Here is a 22,021-nt window from a genome sequence, read left to right on the forward strand (position 1 = left end):
AAGGATAAGAACAGTCCAAACTGTTGAAGGGACGTTAGTGTCCGACGGTTTCTTCTGACAGTTTCAGGACGTGCAGGAAGTTATGACGACGTGACAGTATATGGTCATTCCAGACGCTTTTTCAGGCGCGTGGGCGCGAGTTTTCGGGCGCGTGGGAGCGGATTTTACGGCGCGCGTCCTGTCAACAGCTGTTGCCAGCTTGCTTTTTCCACGTGTCATAGTTTCATTGCACCTGCCCTTTTCTCTCTCCTCCGCATTAAATTCATCGTATTCATTGCGATGAGTATATAAAGGGGGAGAGGGTTCATGTTAATCCACACTTTCACTTCTTTCTTCTTCCTCTAAGCGATTTCCGGCGAATACTCAACTTTCTGTCGAGCACTCCTGAAATCGTTCTTCACCTCCAAAACATGTCGTCTACTCATGATCTAGAAGCTACCGCCGAGGAGTCTGACGCGTACGTCGAGAACCCGACGTCTACGTCTGATAAAGACGATAAGAGCACTGCTGGCGAATGCTAGTGTGCTCTTCCCATCGAGCTTTATCAATACATCGTCAGGAAGTTCATGCTCGAGCCGTTCGAGCCTGAGTTTCCTGAGCCTCACCAGACGGTGTATGATGCCCCCAAGGGCAAAATAGGGGTATATGCCGCCTTCTTCGTCTATGGGAATCTCAGGTTCCCATTGACAAAGTTTGTATACCATGTTCTGGATAGGCACGGTGTGCACCTGACAGAGGTACACCCAATGGCGATCGCCAAGATCCGCCATTTTGAGTGGGTGTGCCTCATTCTTGGCGTGGAGCCCCATGTCGACCGCCTGATGACCTTCTACTCCTGGAGGTGCATCCAAGGCTGGTACACCCTGGTCACCCGGATCAAGGGTTTGAAGATCTGCGCTACCGAGCGCAGTCTTCGGTCTTGGAAGCGGGAGTTCTTTTACATCTCTGCCCGTGTCGTCCCCATAGCGATGACATTCAAGAACGGGAGAGCACTCCCCAGCCTTCACGCCTCCAACTACCAGGAGGCGGAATGGTTTTCCAAGATTTCCCGGATCCAGACTCCGGTTTACCGCTTTCCGGAGTCCGGGATGGTGATGCTCGGTATGAGCCGGGTGTGGAAGGATGCTGGGGCGGAGGCGCCACAGATTCCCATCGTACTTGAATACGGTTTGAACTTTATCCCTTACGGTATGCTCCGTCTTCTTTGTTGATTTTGGGTTTTCTTCTAAATGTTTTTCTTTTTATTTCAGAGGGGAATGATTTGCAATCACTCCTACATCCGCGGGAGGCTGACGGTCCCGCTCGGTTGGGTACTCGTGCTCTTGACGAGAACGAGTTGCCCATCCTTGCGCAGACGGCGGATCGGTTTGTGGAGGCCTACCCGCCAGGCCACGAGATACTGAGCGCCACGCGGCCAGGTAAAAGATTATTTAACCCTCGCCCTCTGAATGCTCAAACCTCTGCTGGAATTCCTCTAATCTTGTCATCTTCTGATGAGGAATCCGCAGATGGTCCTTTCCTTGCGCGGAAGAAGAAGGCTGCTGGCGGGAAGGGCAAGGCGAAGGTAGCCTCCACTGCCGACCAGGGGAACCGGTCTGAGTCGGAGACCGAGAGTGAAGAGGCGGCGGGGAATCCGGGTGGTGTTGAGACCACTGCTCCGGAGGTTGAAACGGCTGTCACCTCCGAGCAGCCCAGGACGGCGACGGTGACCGGTACGAAGAGGCCGGCTCCATCGGGTTCGTCCCCGCCCGTTCGCACCTTCAAGCTCAAAAGGACTCGTAAGTGTAAATAACTTTAACTTCATATCTTTCCGCTATTATACTTATATATCGTCTTCGTGCAGGCGTGGATGCTACCGCATTCCAGGGTGGAGAGGGGAGGAGCATCTTTTGACCCATGACGGTAGGTTTGGTCAACCTACCCGAGGCGATGACCCAGGCTGCTGCGCCTGCTTCAAGTGTTGGTTCGGTTGCTCATCCCGTTGAGCCAACTGTTCCAGCTGTAACATCATCCCCGCCGGCCGTCAGTGCCATTTTCACAGAATCCATCACTGAGCCGGTGGTAATTTCTCTTGCGGGTTCTTCCGCAGCAACCTCCACGGTTGTGAGTTCACCTCCGGTGAGTTCACCACCGTTGGTTTCCACTGTGGCGGCTTCCACCATGCCTCCTCCGGCGCCGGCGACTACGGCCGGTCCTTCAGGTACATTCGGGGTTGGGGCGTCTAGCCAATCCTTGCCTCCTTCCCGTCTCCCTGACCTTTTGGATGGGTATCCCTTAGGTTCAGGTGATGGGTTCGGTGGCTATCGGCCTGTTGTCGACCCTACAGGTGCGTAGGGTTACTTTGGCCTATGTCCCTTTTATCATTTTTTTCTCTAACTGTTTGTTGTTTTATTGCAGTTCGTGATTCCAACGAGGTGTACGCTCCTCGGTGGAATATCCGCCGGGGAACGACCCTCCGGACTGCTGAGGAGTGCGTCGAATGGGCGCGCCACGCTGCCCCGAGCGGGGCGCTGGGGGAGGCCATGGCCAGCTACCAGGAGGGTAGGCTGTCCAACGAGCTCCGAATCCTCCTCGCCCGGATGCAGCCGCGCGTCGAGCTACTTTGTCGTGAAAACGACAAGTTAAAGACGGCGCATAGCCTGGAAGTGGCTCAGGCGCGGGCTATCCGGGAGGAGAATGCGAAGCTTGCCGCCGTTGCTGCGGAAAAGGAGAAGGCCTTCAAGGCCCTCGAGGTTGAAGTTCAGGCCTGACTCGAGGCCCGTTCCAAGGCTGCCCAAGCTGTTAACGAACAGCTTCGGCTGGCTAAGGAAACTGCACGGAACGCAACTGAGAGGGCCACCAAGGCTGAAGCTGTTGCTGAGCCTCTACGCCTCGAGAATGAGGAACTTAAAGCCAAACTAGAGAGGCTCCAACAGGCTCATGATGCCTTGGCGATGGAAGACGCCAAGAAGCTCCAAGAGATCTTGGACCAGAGGGGGGTGCTTGACCACACTGAGCGTAAGCTAAAGGGCGTCGAAGAGGCTGCAACTAAAGATGTGTTGCTTGCCAACCTTACAAAGAACGAAGCCGAACGCGCCCGTAATGAAGCTCAAGCTGCTCTCCAGGAGGCTCTGGTTACCAAGGAATGGCTTCTTCGAGAAGCGTTGTCTCAGGTATGCGCAATTTCACAGTTTCTTTACGCTTTTCCTTACACTTAGAAGAGTTTTTGATATACTCTGTTTTGTAGGTTGTGCATCGGGTCTTCACGAACACATCATACGACGATGCGATGAGCGCAGCCCTCAACGCTTCTCATGAGGATGGGGAAAAAGCTGGCTTCCTGCTTGGTCTAGGGTTTGTTGAACAAGGCATCCCGCCTTCCAACTTCCCTCTTTACGATGTGGATACTGAAGCTGCTTATGACCAAGCAGTGAATCAGTATGCTGCCTTCCCGCACCCGGTGGTGGAGAAGGTGAACGAGATTAGTGCTGCTGATGATGGGCTAGCTATCCTCAAGGCCTTCCTTGAACCACCACACTCTACTGATGGTGCGGGTCCAAGTGGGAGTGGTCCTGAAGCTTGATCCTTTAGATCCCTTTCCACCGTTAGAGTAGATTTTGATGTTTGTATAGATTTCTAATCTTGTATGCGGGTATGTACCCATCAATTCTTGTTATATTTGAATTTTGATGAAATAAAGATTATTTGTTAATGCCTTGCCTTGTTTATTTCACGCATATTTTGGTTTAACTTAGCAATTTCTTGAGTACTTGGATAAGTTAACTTTTCAACGTGGCAAATAATAAGTTAAAGTTTTGCTTCCTCTTTCGTGATTGTGCGGGTAAGACCGTCACTTTCACTTAGTAGGATGGCTAAACTTTACCTATATCTGACCTGCGTGGAAGTTTTCCTCATCTTTTCCTTAGAAATTTTCTAAGTATTTTGAATAAGTTAACCTTTCGACGCGCGGTTATCAATAGGTTGTTTAGTTTCCTCTATCATGATTGTGCGGGTAGGACCGTCACTTTCATTTAGTGAGATGACCAAACTTCACCTATAACTGACTTGCGTGAAGGTTTTCCTTATCTTTTCCTTAGAAATTTTTACCGTTTTATGTGTTTATGCGGGTTTTGCCGCCTTCCACACGCAACGACTTACTTCTTCCCATATTTATGCGGTGAATACCGGCATCAGTGTGGGAAGTTCATAAGTATAAAGGTAAGGCTATCAACACAATGTGATAAAGGAGAATCATTTCCATTAGAAGTGGCTCTAGGCCTTTTCTTTACAAGTTTGGAATTGATCTACATGTAACATTTGCGTAATTGAGCTCCGTTCCATGTTCTTGGGATTGGAGTGCCATCGAGCCTTTCAAGCCGGTATGCGCCCTTTCCCAAAACTTCTTTGATAATGTACGGTCCTTCCCAGACCGGTGCCAGTTTTCCTGAGCGCTCTTGGTTTGAAGCCTCGTTGTTACGCAATATGTAGTCTCCTACATTGAAGTTGCAGAGTTTTACCCGCGTGTTGTAGTACTTTTGCATTTGTCGCTTGTAGTTTTCTTCACGCGTTGCGGCTAAGTCTCTGCGTTCCTCGGTTAGCATAAGGTCTAACCGTCTTTCCGCATCATTGTCTTCTGGCTGAATCAAGACCCTTGGTGAGGGTAAACCAATTTCGACTGGGACCATGGCTTCAGTGCCATAAGTGAGGCTGAACGGGGTTTCTCCCGTACAGGCCTTTTTCAGCGTTCTGTTTGCCCAAAGGACGTGTGGAACTTCGTCCACCCAGCCGGATCTGTGTTCCAGGAGTCTTTTCTTTATGCCGTCGACGATGCTCTTATTTGCTCTTTCCACCTCACCATTACCCTGCGGGTGTGCCACTGAGGTAAAGGTGTGGGTGATTTGAAGTTCTTCCAGCCACCTTTGTAGCTTCTTGTCAGCAAAGTTGGTGCCGTTATCGCTCACCAAAGTCTGTGGAAGTCCAAAACGACAAATAATAAATTCCCAAATAAATTTTTTAATATGTTTTGCGGTTGTTTGGGCTAAGGGTTTTGCTTCTATCCACTTGGTGAAGTAGTCGATGGCTACCACTAGAAATTGAACGTTTCCTGCTGCTGTGGGAAATGGGCCTGTCACATCGATGGCCCACTTCTGAAATGGCCATGAAGAGGTGACTGGAACAAGTTCATTCTTCGGGCGATGCGTGTTGGGTGCGTAGAGCTGGCAAGACCTACACTTTCTGATGTATGCCAGCGTATCCGTATGCATCCCCGGCCAAAAGTATCCCGCGTTGTTTAGCTTGGCTACAACAGCGCGTGGACCTGCGTGTACTCCACAGATGCCTTCGTGTACTTCCCTTAGGAGGTAGTCAGCATCTTGATTGTCCACGCATCTTAAGAGTGGGCCAAGAAAGTTACGTCTGTAAAGGATGTCATCGATGAGTTGATAGTTTAATGCTTTACAACGTATTTATCTTGCCTGTGTTTTTGACTCTGGTAGTATACCCGCTGCAAGGTAATTTATTATCGGTGTCATCCACGTTTCTGTGCCGGTTTTGATGACACAAACTTCCTTGTGCGGGACTGATGGTGCTTCAAGGAGTTCAATGCGGATGTCCTTTCCCAAATGGGTGAAGGCTAATGATGCAAGCTTGCTTAACGCATCCGCAGATTTGTTCTCGCTACGCTTGACGTGTATGACTTTACAATCATTAAAATCGCGCATAAGGGTTTTTGCTTGTGCGAGGTACAGGGCCATTGTGTCGTTCACGGCCGTGTACGTCCCGTTTATTTGGTTGGCTACTAACATGGAATCCACGTGAGCTTCCAAGTTTTTCACTCCCATCTTACGCGCAATCCTCAGCCCGGCCAAGAATGCTTCATACTCTGCTTCGTTATTCGTACTTGGGAAATCCAGTCGAATAGCGTAAGTGTATTCTTGGCCTGCTGGGTTGGTTAGTTTCAACCCTGCGCCTGAACCCTCGTTGCTGGCTGCTCCATCAGTGTAGAGTCGCCAGACATCATTGATGTCCTGTGCTGGGGAGGGTTGAGCCTCCTCCTGGCACTCTTTCTCCTGCGAAGTGGGGACTTCTGCAATAAAGTCGGCCAAGACCTGGCCTTTTATGGCTGGTCTCGGCTTGTATTTTATCGCATATTCCCCCAACTCAATCGCCCATTTGGCTAGACGTCCCGATAACTCGGGTTTGCCTAGAACGTTTGCAAGTTTGAAGTTGGTGAGAATGGTGATTGGGTGACCCTGAAAATATCGTCTTAGCCTACGTGAAGCCTGTACAAGTGCTAAGACTAATTTTTCCAGGGTAGAGTACCGGGTTTCTACGTCTGTTAGGACACGGCTAATATAGTAAATAGGCATCTGGATACCTTTTCGCTCGACTAGCAGGACTGCCCCGGTTGCTCTATCTGTGGCGGAAAGGTATATGATTAATTCCTCCCCCGCTTCTGGTGCTGTGAGCGTTGGGAGTTCGATCAAGCGTGACCGAATTTCCTGAAAAGCTGCTTCCGCTTCTGGTGTCCAGCGGAAGTGCGTTTTCTTTAAACAGTTTCTCAATGTTGACACGAATGGGAACGACCTATCCGCATGTTTTGACAAAAAGCGGTTAAGTGCGACTAGGCGTCCATTCAGTGTCTGAGCCTGCTTGATGGTAGTAGGTGATTCCATTTTGATAATGGCTTCGACCTTTTCAGGGTTCGCTCTGAAGCCATCTTTAGTAACAATGACTCCTAAGAACTTCCCTTCTTCCATCCCAAAGGAACACTTGCTCGGGTTGAGCTTCATGTTTATCTTTCTGAGCGTGTTGAAAGTTTCCTCGATGTCTTTCAACATCGCTTCTGGCTCAGGGCTTTTGATGACCAAGTCATCCATTTAGACTTCCAAGTTTCCCCCAATTTGGGCATGAAACTCTTTGTCCATCAGGCGTTGGTATGTGGACCCTGCATTCTTAAGTCCGAATGGCATCATTTGATAACAAAATGTGCCATCGGGCGTCCGAAATGCGGTTTTGTCCTGATCATCTATGGCCATGTGGATTTGATGGTACCCCTTATATGCGTCAAGGAAGCATTTAAGGCGAAACGGTGCTAATGAATCCACTTTGAGATCATATTCGGGTAACGGGTAACAATCTTTGGGGCATGCTTTGTTTAAATCTTTGAAATCTATGCACATGCGCCATTGTTTGTTAGCCTTCGGTACCATAACGGGATTTGCAACCCATGTTTGATATCTGCTGACGCGTACGATGCCCGCGTCAAGGAGTTCCTTGACTTGGGTTCTACACGCGTTAGCTTGTTCCGCCCCCATTACTCTGCGCTTTTGTATGACTGGCGTAAAAGTCGGGTCACACTTGAGCTTATGCTCTGCTTTACTTCGAGGTACACCAGTCATGTCAGCTGGTGTCCACGCGAAGATATCAGCGTTTTTCTGTAGTAAGCGTTTGAGTAAGGTGCGCGTAGGATCAGTGATTGTTGGGCCAATGGTAACAGCCTGGTCAGGGTATTTGCCATTGAGGGCCCATTTTTCTGGTTCGGTGATGGTTGGTTTAGCCATCTTTGGTTTGGGTTTAGATGAGACAGATGCGATGCATACCTGGGGGATACCGGTGATCATCGCTACACCCTCAGCAGTTGGCCATCCCATCATGCCGTGAACTGAAGATACCACGGCGTTGAATCTTGCCATCCCGTCTCTCCCGAAGAGAATGTCGTATGTGTGGTGTGGCTTCCTCATTACGACGAAGTCCACGTCTTCTGTGCGGGAGTATTTCCCGTCCGTGAGAATGACGGGGAAAGATAGGATACCCAGGGGGGTGTTTGTGCTGCCGTCGAACCCTTCCATTGAGGCGTAAACCGTCTCCAGGCGTTCTTTGTCTTCGTCGTCTAGCTTGTCGAAGAACTGCCTGTACATAACCGTTGACGAGGCGCCGTTGTCAGCAAGAGTGCGGGAAGTTATGTAATGCCCCAGCTGGCTTTTGATGACGATAGGGCCTTCTTTGCTGGGTCCTCCTGGCACTCGCGGGAAGCGCACCTCAGCTCCATTCCATGCGCATGGTTCTTTCGTTCATCTTTTTCTTCCTCTGATGTTGCCATGAACCATGTGGATGCTGATGTCAACGTGCTGTCGTCCGTTGCCTCTATACCGGTTGTCATTCCTCCCTCCATTCTTGATTGATGCCACAAGGTGTGCAAGTCTTCCATCCTTGACGAATGTTTCAACAATATCCTTCAAGGATGTACACTCCTCTGTGTTGTGACCCTTTGTCCCGTGGAAGTCACAGGATTTGCTCTGATCCGCATTAGGTCGCTGCCGGATCATTGGAGCTTTTGGCCATGGGAGTTTTTCGGTGGCAAATATCTCCGTGACGCTTTTGGTGAGTGGCGTCCACCGGTGTTTTCGGCTTGAAGGGTGCGTGTTATCCCTTCCGCCAACAAGAGGGCGAGAGCTGGATGAGGTGTCAAAGTTTACCCTTGACTGCCAAATACCTAGCTTCCTCTTTTTGTTCTGCCGGGCGGTCCGAACATTGTTTTCTCTGGTCCTCTGCGTGTATAGATTTGTGTTCTGGGGAAGATCCCTACCCAGTTGCTTCTCTGTTTCGGCAAAGCGTTTGGCCGCCGTCATGATGGCATCCCATGTGGATGGCATGCCGTCCTTACCCGTCAACGTGCGGATAAGCTCTGGGTACTCTGCGCCCTGGATAAAAGCGGCGCGAACAAGATCTTCGCTTATGGTGCCCAGACTCAGCTTTTTGGAATTGAAGCGAGTGATGAAGTCTAGTAAAGATTCATCCTCCTCTCTAACGCAGTTGAGGATCGTCCACTGCTCTTCAGTATGTTTCCTCTATTGACTGAAGTGTTGGCTGAACTTGTGTTGAAAGTCCGCCCAATCATAGATGTGGTGGACCAGTAAACGATCAAACCACGCCCTGGCCGCTCCAACCAGCGTCATCTGGAACATATAACACCACGTGGGTTCCGTCCAGTTGCTGACAGTTGCCCCAGCTATGAATCTGTTCAAGTGATCGTCTGGGTCGGACATACCATCATAAGTGCCTATGTTGGACATTTATTTGGCACTTTTCGGGGCGATTGCTTCCGCAATGTCCCTTGCAAACTTGGACGTTCCCGCATTTGCAACAGTTGGTCTAAAGGTTTTGGAGAAGTCACGTGGGTTTCCCCCCGCGGTCCTTGGTTTGAAGGTTTCTCCGAAATTCCTTCTTGGTTGGAAGTCCGTTTCCTTACGCTTCCCTTTCGCCCTATGGCGAGGGTTTGCGTCGGTGTCGGATTCTTCCCGATCATCGTCCGAGTACTCGCACTCACTGCTCATGTTGAGCTGTTGTCGAGTGCTTCCGAATTCGTCAGCCTGTTGGAGTGAACGCAAGCGTTCATCCAACTCAGCTTGGAATTCCTTCTGACGTGCTTCGGCCCACGCCTTAACTTGATCGAGTGTTTGGCGGGGGAGCCTCGTTTGTTTCTCCAACTGGGCATCGGTGAGTCCCAGTGAAAGATTGTTTACTGCACTTGCCCTGGCTTGGGTAACCGGGGTAGTGTTCGTAAAATTTGTGTAACCACCGGTGTTCCCCCCAGTAGCTGGGGTTGTGGTTACCGGGGTTTCTTGGTCACTCACTGGCCTTGGGACCGGAGTAACGTTAACCATCTTTTCAGAGGTTTTTTGAAAAAACTGAGAATTAGTTCTAGCTTTTATGCACGGATTGCGCCAATGAAGAAACACTAAGTGACCCCGGACAGATTATGGATAATCTGGGGGTTAAGTAATGTTTCCCACGAGGGTTAGGTCCGGCAAAGAAGGATGTTCAGATGACCTGCAAAACAGATACCGTGAGCTCGTCACTGAGAAGAGGGGGGTTCCTCCTTGTGACCACCCTCCGGCGTGAGAATCAGACTAGGTTGCTCTGAATATAAGTATATATTGAGAGAGATTGCTAGAGAAGATAAGATACAAGATAATAATACCGTTCCAAGGTGTTGGAGTATTTATAGCCGAAGGTAGGTTTCCAAGCAGGTACAGCCAGCTGTATAATATTCCTGTTCTACCAACTGTGGGCTACGCACGTGCCATGCCAGTGGTTGGTGGGTAGGCAGCGGCTGATAGTGTGTACTGTTCCTTTTCCGCCGGCTGTGTACTATTCCTTTTCCACCAACTGCAGGCTATGTGCGTGCCACGACAAGGGTTGGTGAGTAGGCAGCGGCTAATAGTGACAAACAGTACTAGAGCGTGCTCCTCCTCGTACTGTTGTCGGTGAGCTGTCACCCTGTGATTGGTTCATGGGCTGCTTTGGTCAGATCTTGTCTATTTTGTCCATACCTTGGCAGGTATAGTACAAAATATCTTCCAGAAGCGTACGGACTGGCTCAGTTGGGCGGGAGTATTCCCGCCTTGCTCATTCCTTCAGGTGACACTGAGTTATTGAGAGTTAGTGCCTTGTGCGTGTAGCCTTGCTATTAGTGCGGGTAGCCTTCCCTGATGGCTTGTATCCGCAGCTGCGGGAACAGGCGGAGTACTTCACCATTGGGAGGCTTTTCCTGCGGGAACAGCTGGCGTACTGCGCCTAAGGTCTTCATCTCTGAGCATGGTGGGTCCTGCGGAACCAGTTGGTCCTTGCGCAGACGTCCCTCTTCAAGGTGAGTCTTGCGGGTCCAACTGGGCTCTGCTGGGACCTACCTCTTCAGCAGGGCATGGTGACCAGCCGGAGCATGATTTTCCAGTAGGCATCTCTGATGACTGATGGAAAAACAAATCTTGGCGGTTGAATGCTTTACTAGGGTATGAGTTCTTCATCTCCTAGGTATTTTTGTTATTACATGTCTGGGGGGCCTTGTCAGTTTTTGGGCCTGAGTTTCCATTCAACCTGGGGCTTGGGCTGGTGAGTTTTCTTGGTCAAATAAATTGCTTTTTGGACTCATTTATTTTGGCTGATTATATGGAACAATTTTTGGTGCCGAGAATTGGTTGTTATTCGTGTTGACAAAAGAAAGTATAAATGAATCTGGTTTTCTTCATTGTTTGACCGTGTTCAAAGCTTGTTATTTCTATATTATTTTCAAGGCGTTCGAGAAGTTGGATCCGAAAGGTGAACTTCGAACGAATTAATAAGAATTGTCATTCGACTGTTGAAGCTGGTATTTCGAGAACGATTTGTGGATATTCAAGCTCATCTCAACCTATATTGCTTAAGATCCGAGAGAATGGAGAAAAAAAGTGAGAACTTCTTGATGAATGAAATTAGGTGGGTCATACCTTGAGGGGGTGTATTGAAACGAAGAGCCTTCGGTTATCGGGTGATTTGTGAAGATGCAGACACGGTTTGACAAAGTTTTGACATCACAAGTCAAGGGGGTGATTTTAATGTCAATAATTTGTGACTTGCGATATCAATATGGAGAAACTCGTAATGTATTTATGGTCAAACTAATAATTAAAGTGGGGCGTGAATTTCGGATCCAAGACGAGAACTTCAGTGCATACGATTAGCTTCAACGTGGAAAAAGCTTCTAGAAGATTTGTGTTTAACTATAAATAGGGAACATCTTTTTACTTTTATGTGTGTGTTTTTGAAGGTATAATCAACCACCCAAGAGGCGCTCACCTTGGGTGGGTCGGTTCGTTTAATATATTCCATAATTTCATACCGATAACGAGATCGTTCATAGTCTATATGTCCTTATATTATTTGTTCGATCGTTTGATTTCACCGCACCCGCCTTGATCGCTTATCAAGAACAAGATCCGTTCGTTTGTCGGATACGGCGTTTGGAGACCTACAATAACCGTCACCTCCATGCCATTGGATCACAAAACCAACTGACATAGAGTAGTTAGTCGTACTAACCATATTTATCATTGATTTATTTCATAAAAACCAATGTAGTATTATGCTATTGCTAAAGCCCGTTAAATACCTGGTCGGGCCTGAGTTATAAAATCGAATATATATAATACCAAACCCTAAAATCGTATTTAATATTGGTTTTTCTATCTTCTGTTTCTGTCGCTGCATTTGAAATGGCGGAAGATCGAATAAGTAGGTTACCAGATTGCTTACTCGTTGAAATCCTTTCTCGTTTACCCGAAACAAAATACGCCATTAGAACATGCACACTCTCCAGACGATGGAAACATATTTGGCATTCGGTTCCCAATCTCGTTTTCCTGCAATATTATGAAACTGACCCGATCTCCGATTTCTATTCTTTCGTCTACCAAACCCTTATTCAACGCCCCCAACTGAAGCTCAAGAAATTCGAAGTCTCGTATTGCAACTACGATCGTCAGTTTGATTCTCAGGTCCGCAGTTGGATTCATTATGCTATCAATTGTAACGTTGAAGACCTTGATTTTTTGCTATGTCATATCGGACACAGACCTCTGTTTCCGCTGGATCAGTTATTTTTCGTGAATTCATGTTTTACCGATCTGGCATTGGTAGGCTGCATGTTTAATCCCACGGGGGGCGATTAGCTGGAAAAACCTTAGGAGTTTATGCTTTACTTATGTGGAGTTGGATGAAGATCTCATTGAAAACATATTATCAGGAAGTCCTGTATTGGAAACTCTTGTGTTGGACCAATGTCATGGTTATAGTCGGATCAATATTACCTCAAAGAGTGTTAAGAACTTGGTGTTCTCTAGAAATAGTGGTCGTGATGTTGAAATCAATGCTCCTAATATTTTGTCACTAATAATTGAAAGAAGGATGAACTTCGGAAGGCTTTTGTTGCTAGATGTGTCTTCTTTAGTAGAAGCGGAGTTAGATTATATTAATTATGGGGCAATCCATGAAGAAGAAGAAATGCTTAAAGGGTTTATACTCAGTCTTCGCCATGTCAAGGACCTCCCCTCGGGCCTTATTGCTTTAATGTAAACTTGTACTTCTTTTGTTAATTTGTGTCTATTTAAGAAAAGTGAATAATGATATCATTCGTTTTTATTTTTTATTTGTAGGCTTTCGCTCAGTTAAAACTTGAAGGCTTTGTTTCTCCATCGAACTTGAAGGTTCCTGATCGTTTTGCTGATATGGTTAGTTGATTGATGTTACTTTAGAATTTAGGTTCGGCTAAATTAGTGGTGTCTTCATAGTTCATTCCAACTGCACATTTTCAATATCTAAGACTTCCCAATCATCGTTGTTGGTTAATCATGATTCTGAATCTTCTCTCATATTTCCATTGTAATATCTTGTTTGGGTTTAAGTTTATGGTTATGTTTCAGCTTCATAAAATGGAGTATATTTTTTATTTTTTTTGTTGTATTTGATGTTCTGTATTGAGTAATCAATGAGTTATGTTGTTATTATGCAAGAAAAAACTCTTAATGTCTTCTGCTTCCAGTTACAAGACCGAATTGATGCTTTAAGACGGGAGGATGATGCTGAACAAGATTATGCTAATACCAGCAGTGGAGGGGAGGATGATGATGATCAAGTTGATGCTATTACCAGCAGTGGGCGGGAGGATGATGCTGAGCAAGTTGATGCTATTACCAGAAGTGGACGGGAAGATGACGCTGAGAAAGTTGATGCTATTACCAGCAGTGGACGGGAGGATGATGCTGAGCAAGTTGATGCTATTACTGGCAGTGGACGGGAAGATGACGCTGATGAAAATTGATTCAAGACTCACGTGATGGAAGCAAGGGCTGGTCCTTTTTTATCATTTGTTATTTACTCGGCTTTGTATCCTCTATTTAGAGAGGGTTATTTTGTTTTGTCAAGTACTCTGATTCAATCAATACTATAATGAATCTTTTGCTTCAATTCGTTCTTTAGTTTTGCTGCAATTGATCTGTTATACCAACAGATGCTATGTGCTAGTAAATTAGTTTGTTTATGTTTTATTGAGCCTAAAGACAACTACAATTTCAGGCAGTGATCAAGAAAAGTAGAAGATTTTCCCCAGGTCAGCTGTGTAATTAGTTTAAATTATTATTTTATTATTATTTTTTTTTGTCATATATGTTTATTCTTGAACAAGATTGATCTTTTGAGTTTTGACTTAAAGTGCTCCATCTATTTCGCGTTTACCGAAGGTCTTGTAGTATCAATATGAGTAGTAAAGATGTTGCGCGCTAAATGGTTGAGGGTTCTAGCTTAATGTTGGATCTTAGTGTAGATTTAAGAGTGGGTTTGTGTGAAAAAAAAGATCTATTTCACAACTAGCTTAAGAAAAAAAATAAAATTAATATAGTATACAATGTATATTATAGGTAATTTGTATCTTGTATTAAATAATAACTAGATCTAGCACTGGGATTGCCATAATCATTTGAATTTGAACTAATAAGTATAAGACCTGTTTTTCTTCCCACACAATATATATAGTTAAATTGTATTTGATAGGCAAAGTATAGAATAAAAACCCACTTGAGATGTGAAAACCCGCGAATACCCTATGTAACATTGGTTTTTTTTTGTTACATGTAATATATGTTGTAACATTTAATACAAAACATCGAAACATTAAAAAAAATTGTTTTGCTATTTTTTAACATTTTTTTACTAATTTTTTTAGATGTTTTTAGGAGAGAGAAAAAGTTATATTTATGTTAACATTTTTTATTAACTTTAATTGTGGATCACAAGATTTAATCTTTAATTAAAAACATGTGATTGAGAATGAGTTTCTAGAGTTTTCACAACTCAAGTGGGTTTTTATTTTAACCTAACCCGTATTTGATATATTCAATGATTATGCATGAAACATTATATTTGTGGTGCTATTAGTTAAAAGAGCAAGTTGATGCTACTACGAGCGGTGGCGTGGAGGATGTTGAATCTGATGATGCTTAATAACCTTGACTAATATTAATCTTAGGTTTAAACCTACAGTTATAGATATGTATATGGTTAACATACTGTTGTGTTTTGTGGCTAAACCATGCCTGCATATTTTTCTTTTTCTTGCATAATTGGTTATTTTGGAAGTTAAATTATGAATTACTCGATCAACATGAGTTTTTGAAAATGATAATTTTCATAATCAAGTCCATTTTAGATATATAAGCTGATTTTTCATTTTTAAATACTAGGCATTATTTTTTATGGGGTAGAAGTAAGGCTGTCTACATCTTACCCTTCTCAGACCCTACCATAGCTTTGCTATTAGTGGGATGTACTGAGTACGATGATGATGATGATTTTCTAAATGATCAAGATAAAGAGTCAAAGGAAAGTCAAATGCCAATATTCACTAAACTACGTATGGATAGTCTATTGCCCAAGTTGTGCCTCTCTCTATTCCTATTTTCTTCTTAATTTATGAAGCGAGTGTATAATTACAATTACATAATTATAAACCGTACAATTACACACAAGTTATATTTGTGATTATAAATTATATGTATAAATATGCTTTTGAAAGAATTGAAAGGGTTCAAAAAGGAAAAAGTCATGATTTGTGATGATCTACTAAAAGACATTTTATTTATGGAAAAAGAAGAAAAACAAAACTCACAAGACAGCAAAAATCAACTAATATAGTTGGGCCATGGATTAACGTAGTAATGGCTTTGGTTAATTTAAATAAAAACCAAAATATTAATAGTCAAATTTAAATAAACGAACATAGGTATGTAAACGAACGTAATCATTTCCAACTAAGTCATAATCAGCTTGGAGCTCATCAGTTCGTGAAGGCTCCAATGTATACGTGATATGTTATCAGTTTAAGAAGAATCTTTCAAATAACAGAGGAACTCGTGAATAAGTGATCATATGTGCGAAGACTGCTCATGAACCTAAATGAAGAATCAACTCATGAGCAATGCGTGTGTTCGTTGCTGAAGACTTAGAAGAACTATTGTTTTAGTGAATCTAGGGTTTACATGATTTGTGTCAGGCCTATAAATAGAATATTTTATGTCACTAATAGACACGGATTTCCAAGAATATTTGCTTTTATTGTAATAGCGGCTGCACAAAACCCTGTACACTTTCCAAACATTTTTTGTAATATTCATTGATTATCAATGGAAATATTTTGAGTAAATCTTGTTAGCTTGTTTCATTCAATACTTTCCTAAATTGGATCCTTGTTTGTTTTGTTGATTCGCATGCTCAACAAACAAAATCATCAACGGTTTAGGAACATTTATGTTCATGTGTTGATAAAACGGGACCTCACAGGATTCATGACACTCATTTTTATGTGTTGTCGTTTTAGTGTCACTGTATATAAAAAAAACACCGAATACACCATAAAGAATGTGTGTCACCTCGTAGTAATATATTATAATTACATTAACGTAGTTAGTAATTAATTAGCATGCAATACAAGTACATGAAACAAATGATCAGCGTGTTAGAGTTAATATTAAGGGAAATCTATCAACATAGACATGCTTGTCCCTTTTTTTCTTCAAAAATAGACATTCACTTTTAGATTGCAATACCGTAAACATTTTCAAATTTAGTAAGTCCAAAGTTGCCATATATGCCAAGTAGGCTAAGCTTTAGTTGATACCTTAAGCACTAAATTGATAAAAAGTCGGTGGTCCTACTTTATGACCAACAATGAGTTGACACATGTCATGTATATAAGCTAAGAAATTGATGAATTTGTAGGCTAAAATAGCCTACATGTGCCACATGTTAACAGCTGATTAGTCAGAATGTGGCTTATCCCTCATGGTGCGATCTGATAGGTTTATAAGGGATGTAGAAAGTTGTATGTTAAAGGTCGATGCTTATTTTTGAAGTAAAAAATGGGTCAAAATGACTAATTTGATAATTTTTCTAATATCAATGTGTGTGTACACGCCCACAAGCGTATAATAAAAACTTTAAATTACAATGGCACCTATAACACATTGTTCTTGGAAAAATTCTCAAACTAGCCATTTTTGACTTACTTTTTTTCTAGTTTTAGCCCAAGACCAAAACAAATTTCAAAAATAGCCAAACTAATCCAGCGGAAACCGTTTCTGATCTGACAGAATAATGAGCCTATTAGGATGCGCCATGAAGCATACTATTTCATTGGATCCGACGGTTTCCATTTTGCCCGACGGATTAGTAAAACAAACCGACATATTAATAAAGAGTCGGATCTGACGATTCAGTTCATGCTTCCGTCGGATTCGACTGTCTAATTTGTCCAACGAACCTTAGATTTTTCAATTCGGGGGTTTTTTTATTGAGTTCTTTTCAAAATACTAAGCGATTTGCACTATTGATTTGCTTGATTTTGTGAAGAAACAAGAAATGTGGAGATGGAGGTTGGTTATGGAGGTTTAGGGTTTGAGAGGTAGATGATGAATAATTCCATCGGACCTCCTAAAATTCCGTCGGATTCATTAATACGTTGACACGTGGCCCGATCTTAAAGGTCCAAAAATTCCATCGTATGGTGTTAAAATTCCGTCAGCTCCCTCGGAAAAAATAGGCTATTTTGGGGATTTTTCGTAAAGCTATCTTTGAAAAAATTTGGTTAAATAAGGCTAATTTAGGAAATTTCTCATTGTTCTTGTGGTTTGACTCAAGTAACATATTTAAGTAATAAGTTCTACGTACAAGTAACAGATTTGGGGTTTGTGGTTTTGATTTTGTAACAAGTTTAGGATTTAAGGCCAACGTACTTCCGTTAAGTTTAGGTAAAATGGCCATTCTACCCTTACAAAGATTAAAAAAACTAAAGAGGCTAAGTTGTGATTTAATTTAACAAATAACTAAACTATAAAATATGAAAGCCTTAAAATCAATAGCTTCCTTCTCTTAAGTTTACACATATTGGGCTGGGCCTAAAACATAGCAATTAGACATTTAGACTTGAAATCAAAACCCTAAATCGTACTTATATCTATGCTTACGTACGTTTTAACCCATGTTTAGTTTCTGCTTCCATGGAAGAAGGCCAAAAACAACCTACGGAACGGGTTCAAATGGAAGACGATGATGAAGATGGAATAAGTAAGTTACCAGATTGCTTACTCATCGAAATCCTTTCTCGTTTACCCGAAACAAAACACGCCATCAGAACAGGTGTACTCTCTAAAGGATGGAAACATATTTGGTATTCGGTTCCTAATCTCATATTCGTATATAAGGATGATAATGATGATGAAAACGTGAGACCCGATTTTATTTCTTTAGTCGATAAAACCTTAACTCAACGTCACCAATTGAAGCTTAAGAAATTTATAGTGAATATGGACACGGAATGCTACAACTACATAAATCGCTATGAATCCCAGCTCCACAAATGGATTTGTTACGCTGTGAATTGTAACGTTGAAGAGCTTGATTTGTGGTTGTGGAATGAAGCACTTGAAATCGAGCTCCCCCTTGATAAGTTTTTTTTCATCGGTTCGTGTTTTACAGATCTGAAATTGTCAGGCTGTATTCTTAATCCTACGGGTGCGATTAGTTGGAAAAACCTTAGGAGTTTACGTCTTTCGTATGTGAAGTTAGATGAAGATTTGATTGAAAATTATCAGGTAGTCCAGTATTGGAAACTCTCGCATTGCACTATTGCTATGGTTACAGGCGGCTCAATATTGCCTCAAAGAGTGTTAAGAAGTTGGTGTTCTCTGGATCCTCAGGTTATGGGATTCTTGAAATCAATGTGCCGGATATTTTGTCACTATCAATTTGTGGATCTTCGTGGTTGAGGAAGCTTTTTTGCTGAATGTGTCATCTTTAGTTGAAGTTAACTTAGCTTATTGGCAAATGACAACCGATGAAGTTGAAGAAGAGGCGCTTAAAGGATTAATACTTAAGCTTCACCATATCAAGGTACTCAAAATTGAGAGTCTGTGCTGTTTTAAGGTAAACTTACTTCTCTTTTCGCAATTTATGCCTTTGATATGCGTCTAGTTTCGTTTACATCAAATGCAGGTGAACATAATGTTAAAATTTGTTTGTAGGTTTTGAAACGCTTGGAAGCCAAGGGTTTAACCCGTCCATCAAACTTAGGTCCATGATAATGTGGCTAGTAGATTTTTAATGGCACTTTAATTATGTGTTTCTCTTGGATTGACAAGATTAGTTTTGGTACGCAAAGAACAAATTACCATACAATAGAAGTTATAATTTTTATTAGTTGCTAGCTAACGAATGAGCACATTCAAGTTATTTTTTATATTGACAAGAAAGAATGATTATAGATTTACAAATGTTTATAGATTATTCATTGGTAGAATGGAAAGAATTGGAGGAAGAGGTACCCACAGGGAATGAATGGGAAGATAGAAAAGTTGGAAGAAGAAAAGATTTTTTGCTTAGACGCATGGAATTGGCTAAGCATTTTATTCGAACAAATATAGAACCAAAATGGATGGTTTTGTGTCTATTACCAGTTCTTCCTCCTGAGTTGAGACCAATCTATCATATAGATGAGGATAAACTAGTGACACTTGTGTTCTGAGATTTGAATATGAAACAAGAAAACCGAAACACGTCGTTGTAACGTGAACTCCTCGATGTAGTTTCTTGCTCTTAAATATGAAAGCTAACATTTTAACCATCATCAAGCGGTTGATTTAGTTTTCAAAATAATAAATTTCATCAAACAGTCAATTCCAAATTAGAATAGGTATAGTTTTCTTTTCTAAACGAAAAGATCAAGAGCGTTAATGATCAATCTCATCAAATAAAAGGACAAGTACAATACTTTATTCAAATAACAGATGCATGGCAATAGTTAAAGAATCACCAAAACGGTAGCCATGAAAAACATTTATTAACTTCAAAGTTTATATTCAGTTATCTATAATGATATCAAACCGGTCATTTTCAACAAGAAGGGGTTGTTTCAACAACAAGGGTAGTCATTAAAGATTTAGAGTGAGTAAAAACTATTGATGATAAACGGTACGTGCAACTTGTAGGGATCTGTCATAATCTGCCAATTTTTGTTATTATTCACGTAGTTTTTATTTTAATTTAAACAGTCGGGTCAAGTTCATATTTAGTTTAAATCAAGTTTTGATCGGTAAGTCTTGAGAGTAAAATTAGTTCGGATCGAAATGAGTTATGATTGAAATGAGTTCGGGTCGATATTGGTTTCTTAAAGGAGTATCAAACCGGTTAACGTCAAAACGGGTGGGTCAAAAAGTGCTTCTTAATTATAATTTTTTCAAACTTAAAAGATTACAGGGTTTTCAAAATTATATTCTTTTCAAACTTAAAAGATTATAGGATTAAATTGAAATTTGTTATATCGAAAATTCAATATTTTGACTGATTCAACAACATTCTGAAGTGAGTTTCGATTTTAATTACGGGTCAAAATTTGGTAAAAGGTAAAGAAATTAAAGAAGAAGGATAATCATATAAAACAAGGTTTATTCTCATATTTTTCTTTTTATATTTTGGAAACAATTCAATGACATCTGCTTAGATATAGCTTACTGATGAAACTGTTTTTGGGCACCGAGAGAATTGTAGTTTTACATCCAAGACAAATGTTGCTGGAGCTGCTGGTGCTTCATCAATCATAGGTAGTCATTTATTCATGTTTTTACTATCATTTATTATTTTTGAGTGTTACATACTTACATGGTAGAATTATGAGAGAATAGCATATTTCAATATAAATAGTATATAATATTTTTGCTAATAACCTTCTTTTAGGTGTCATTAGTATAGTCCAAAGTTGACCAGTCTTTTGTTTAAAAATGATTGTTGGTGGATTAATGGCCTGCTTTTAGTAGTTGGAGTCCGGTTGTTCATTTTCCTATCTAAATGATGCGGGTTGGTACATTAAAGGATTTATGCTAAATTTGAAGAATAAATACTATACATACTCATCACTACACACATTCAACCAATTTTAACCCACTAGCTTACAACGAAAATTAACAATTTTAAATCTTGGAGTCTTCTATTATAATTGTATTGAGGAATCAGAGCTGGCATGCTTACCAAAATATTGATTAATAAGTTATAAGGTACTCATTTTTCCTTTGTTGATTTTTATATTATTTTTAGCTTTTATTTTTTCTAACGATGAAGACTTTTGTTCAAATAGAATATCTATGGAGATTCCAATGTATATATTGCAACAAGTTTCTTCGGGTCGATATTGGTTTCGTAAAGAAGTATGAGATATCGTCTACTATTCCTAATGGTTGACATGCATATGAATGAAGTAAACGTTTAGTGAATGGTTCGACGGGATTCATTTACGTTCGTTTGATTCGTAATATGGATTTTTGTTCCCATTTATTTATTACTCTGTATTTGTTGATTTTAACTATAAAAAATCGATAATGTTTTTAATTGTATATATAATAACTTTTCTTCCTGTATTTGTTTTATTACCATCCCGTGTATTACACGGGTTCTAACCTAGTAAACAAATATATATGTAATTCTCGTATCTTTGAAAAAAAATATGATCGCTATTTAACTTCAACCGGTTAACCGTTACGTTATAATTCATAATCTATAATATATATAAACGAAAGCCTTTTAAAGCTCTCTGGTTACTCCCTAAATTTCTCAAGCCACCAGATTCTTTATTTGTAAATAGAGACTTCTCATGCATTTGACCCGAATTCACGGGTATGGGTCTCACCAAACCTAGATAGCTCTTAAACGAGTTATAATATCTCATTAAATTAAAAATTAATCTTACCAAATATTTAATGTGAAAATCCTATAAAATAGGGATATACTAAAAATAAGCATGGGTCACCAAACCCAGATAGTTTTTAAACGGGTTATAACATATCATTTATTTGTAAAACTTTTTCTTCATCAAACTCTAAGTATATTATTATTATTTTTAAAATAAAAAAATTAAAATCCAAAAACTAAATATTAAAAAATGAAAAATGTAAAACAACCCCCGTAATACAAGGGATAAAATCTAGTATATATTAAACTAGTGTATTATCCGGCGCAACAGTCGGTAAAACCCGGCCAGTAGCAAAACTCGAGCGTTGTCGGTTCTGTTTTAAGACGGTAAGTCGACGAGAATTCGATCAATTTTGGTTACGTGAATTATGGTATCAGAACTAAAACAAAAAATAAGACAAAAACAATATAAAAATTGAGGTGGGCAAAGTGGTGGCGT

General features: G+C 41.6%; 1 pseudogene; it reads left to right on the forward strand.

Moving 5' to 3' along the window:
- The first annotated feature begins 12,011 nt into the window (after window positions 1-12,011).
- LOC143560603 (uncharacterized) lies at window positions 12,012-18,923 on the forward strand (annotated as a pseudogene).
- The last annotated feature ends 3,098 nt before the right edge of the window (window positions 18,924-22,021 follow it).

This window comes from Bidens hawaiensis, unplaced genomic scaffold, assembly GCF_021521415.1.
Source record: "Bidens hawaiensis isolate Kalapana, Puna unplaced genomic scaffold, B.hawaiensis_p1.1 tig00020416_1, whole genome shotgun sequence".
In the NCBI taxonomy this organism is placed as follows: domain Eukaryota; kingdom Viridiplantae; phylum Streptophyta; class Magnoliopsida; order Asterales; family Asteraceae; genus Bidens; species Bidens hawaiensis.